This window comes from Nicotiana tabacum, chromosome 19, assembly GCF_000715075.1.
Source record: "Nicotiana tabacum cultivar K326 chromosome 19, ASM71507v2, whole genome shotgun sequence".
Classification (NCBI taxonomy): Eukaryota; Viridiplantae; Streptophyta; class Magnoliopsida; order Solanales; family Solanaceae; genus Nicotiana; species Nicotiana tabacum.
In genome coordinates, this window is record NC_134098.1 from 114,568,640 (window position 1) to 114,573,167 (window position 4,528).

A 4,528-nucleotide genomic window follows, 5' to 3' on the forward strand; every position below is an offset into this window, starting at 1 on the left:
TATGCGATCGCGTGGGCAAGTCCGCGATCGCGTAGGTTGGATTCAGTTGTGCTATGCGAACGCATGGCTAAGGCTGCATTCGTGAAGAGTAAACGAAGCTGAAGCTGACCACGCGCTTAATGTTTCGCGATCGCGTGAGGAGGCTCGCGATCGCGTAGGCTTGTGGAGACTGTGCTTCGCGATCGCGTGGGATTTTCCGCGATCGCGTAGGGTTAATGTTTGGGCAGTAAACTTTGTGCTACGCGATCGCGTGAGGAAGTTCGCGATCTCATAGAAGAAATCACTGGGCAGAGAGTTTAAGTTCTAAAAATGGGACTTCCATTTTTAACGATTTGGAGCTCGGATTTAGGCGATTTTTGAGAGATTTTCCGAGAAAACAACGGGGTAGGTATTCTTAACTCAATATTGGTTAAATTACCCGAATCCATCACTATTTTTATCATTTAATTGGTGAATTGAGTTGGAAAAGTTTGAAAACTCTCTTGGATAGATTTGAGGATTTGAGAGCCGCCTTGTTAGCGGAATTTAGTGATTTTGGTATGGGTAGACTCATGGTTGAGTGGGCGTTCATATTTCATAACTTTCGCCGGATTCCGAGACGTGGGTCCCACAGACAAATTTTTAATTAATTTCGGAATTTTTATTAAAAATGTAGTATTTTCTTATAGAATTGATTGCTATAATTTTTAGTGATTGTATCGAATTATTTTTGGCTAGATTCGAGCGAGACAGAGTTGGATAATCATGGAAAAGGACTTCTAGTGGATTAAATTGGAGCAAGACGAGGTAAGTCACTTGTCTAATCTTGTGAGGAGGAAATTACCCCATAGGGATTAAATTGAATAATTGTTGCTAATTGCGGGGGCTACGTACGCATGAGGTGACGAGAGTCCGTACGTAGCCACTATTAATGCTAAAGTTCGGGTAGTTTAGGACTCAAAGCATAAATTACATGAAGAAATTACTAGGCAGAGAGTTTAAGTTCTGAAAATGGGACTTCGTCCCATTTTATTTTTAACGATTTGGAGCTCGGATTTAGGCGATTTTTGAGAGATTTTCAAAGAAAACAACGGGGTAAGTTGTCACGACCCAATTTTCCCTCCGTGTGACGTCGTGACGGCACCTAGTCTCTACAACTAGGTAAGCCTAACATTTTGCGGAATATTGAAATAAAAATATAAATTTAACCAATTATTCAAAAATACACAACAAATCCCAAAATCCGGAACATCGTGAATCACAAACTACAGAACGAAAAATCTAGTATCTCTATACATCAGAATCTAGCAAAGAAAAATACAGAAGATAATTGACATGAGAAAGAGTAGAAGGGGACTCCGAGGTCTACAGACGCGGCAGATATACCTTGAAGTCTTCAAAGCTGCCCCGGCTCACTGATAGTGCGGCTGATAAGGTACACCTAGATCTGCACACGAAAAATATGTGCAGAGAGTAGTATGAGTACACCACAATCGGTACCCAGTAAGTGCCAAGCCTAACCTCGGTCGAGTAGTGACGAGGTCAGGTCAAAGCCCCACTGGAAAATATATAATAAAATAATATAGAGTGTAATACCGCAATAAAATAAAGGCTGAAATTTAATAACAATGAAATCATAGAAGGTAAAAGCTTAGTACACAGAAACACAACAAGGGATCTCCCGAGATACTGTCCCGTAGTCCCCAAACGTAAATATGCAGGGGGATCTCCCGTAATACCGTTCCATAGTCCCAAAATAAATGTGCAGGGGGATCTCCCGGAATATCGTTCCGTAGTCCCAAAGTAAATATGCAGTACATGGGGATCTCCCGGAATACCATTCTGCAGTCCCAAAATAAATATGCAGCGCGAATGATAGAAATACAACTACATCACGAAATTCTTACAATTTAGACTAAGTACCAGTCAGGGAAGAAGCAGGAAATTCATTAAGCATACTGCACATAATTCACATAAATAATTAAAACACGTAGACATGTTGTATTAGACTAAACATGATAGCTACACATATTGGAATAACTCAATTAAGAACTGAAAATAGATCAGTACTCATTAAAATGGTATAACTCAAAATAACAGGAAAACATGTTGCTGCTCAGTAAGAAAATCGGGTTTTCCACAACTAGCCCGTGTACGTACTCGTCACCTCACGTACACGGCGCTCACATAGCACAATAGTTCCAAATCTTAAGGGAATTTCCCCTACACAAAGTTAGGCAAGCCACTTACCTCGAGTCAAGCTCAATCAATCCGTAAGAATGCCCTTTTCATGAATATCTGGCTCTGAATGGCCCAAATCTAGCCAAAAGTAATTACATATCATAAATACAATAATAATAGACTCGTCTAATTAATGAAATCAATATTTTAACGAAAATTCCGAAATTAACTCAAAATCGCCCGTGGGGCCCACTTCTCGAAATCGGGTAAAAATTATAAAATACGAAAGTTCATTCACTCACGAGTCTAACCATATCAAATTTACTAAAATCCGACACCAAAATCTCGATCAAAACCCCAAAATTCGGCCTAAGAACTTTTCTCAATTTTTCACCCCAAGTCCGAATTTAAACGAAGAATTCAAGCATAGATTAGTGGAATATAACCATAAGGGAGTTAAGAATCATTACCCAAAAACTTCCTCCGAAAATATCTCCAAATTCCGCCTTCTACCGAGCTCTCAATCAAATTTGTGAAGTGAACTTCAAACCCTCGAATCTGCCCCTTTTCTGCCCACTTATTCCGCATTTGCGGACCTTGGGTCGCACCTGTGACACCGCACCTGCGGAATTTCCTTTGCAGGTGCGGAAATGACTTAATAGGGCTGGGTTCGCTTCTGCGAAAAAAGGGTCGCACCTGCAAGTGCGCGCCTGCAGACTATTGTCTGCTTTTGCGATCTCCTCCGCGCCTGCGGGTCCTTTAGCGCATATGCGGGCATCGCAGATGCGGCATTTCCCTTCGCACCTGCGACCCCTGACCACACATCCCAAAATCGCTTCTGTGCTTGCCTCTCCGCATGTGCGATCACGCACCTGCGGTCTCTCCACCGCAGGTGCAAAAATGACAGATGCCTGAAGACTTCAGCAGCAATACAAATCCAACTTTTGATCCGTTAAGCACTCGAAACGCACCCGAGCCCCCTGGGACATCAACCAAACATACCAACCAATCCTAAAACACCATACGAACTTAGTCGAGCCTTCAAATCACATTGAACAACAACCAAAATCATGAATTAAGCACGAATTCAAGCCTAAGAACTTAGAATTTTCCAAATTCTACAAACGACACCGAACCACGTCAAATCTAGTCCGAATTACCTCAAATTTTACACACAAGTCACAAATGACACTACGAACCTACAGCCACTTTCAAAAATCCATTTCGAGCTCGATATCAAAATTTTCACTATCGGCCGAAATCGCCGAAAATCTAACTTTCTTCAATTCAAGCCTAAATCTACTACAGACCTCCAAAACATATTTCGGAAGCGCTCCTAAGCTCAAAATCACACAACAGAGCTAACGGAGTCAACGGAATTCCATTCCGGATCCGTCTTCATACAGTCCGACTACGGTCCAATTTTAAGACTTAAGCTCTCATTTAGGGACTAAGTGTCCCAAAACACTCCGAAACTCAAAACTAATCATCCCGGCAAGTCACAATAGCTGAAATAGATATGGGGAAAGCAGTTAATAAGGGTTCGGGGCTCTAACTCTCAAAACGACCGGCCGGGTCGTTACATCCTCCCCCTCTTAAAACAATCGTTCGCCCTCGAACGAGCATAGAGACATACCTGAAGTGGTGAAAAGATGAGGATAACGGCTGCGCATATCCCGCTCAGTCTCCCAAGTCGCCTCCTCGACCGGCTGTCCCCTCCAATGAACCTTCACGGAAGCAATGTTCTTTGATCTTAGCTTTCTGACCCGCCTGTCTAAAATAGCCACTGGCTCCTCAACATAAGATAGATCCTTGTCCAATTGAACTGAGCTGAAATCAACACATGGGACGGATCGCCGTGATACTTTTAGAGCATTGAAACATGGAATACCGGATGAACTCCTGCTAGACTGGGAAATAAGGCAAGCTCATAAGAAACCTCCCCAACTCGACGCGACACCTCAAATGGACCAATGAACCTTGGACTCAGCTTGCCCTTCTTTCCAAACCTCATAACGCCCTTCATAGGCAAAACCCGGAGCAAGACTCGCTCTACAACCATAAATGCCACATCACGAACCTTCCGGTCCGCATAACTCTTCTGTCTAGACTGGGCTGTGTGAAGTCTATCCTGAATCACCTTCACTTTTTCTAAGGCATCCTGAACCAAGTCCGTACCCAATAATCTGGCCTCACCGGGTTCGAACCAACCCACTGGGGACCGACACCGCCTACCGTACAGAGCCTCATACGGTGCCATCTGATGCTGGACTGATAACTGTTATTGTAAGCAAACTACGCAAGTGGCAAGAACTGGTCCCAAGCACCCCCAAAATCAATCACACACGCACGGAGCATATCTTCTAAA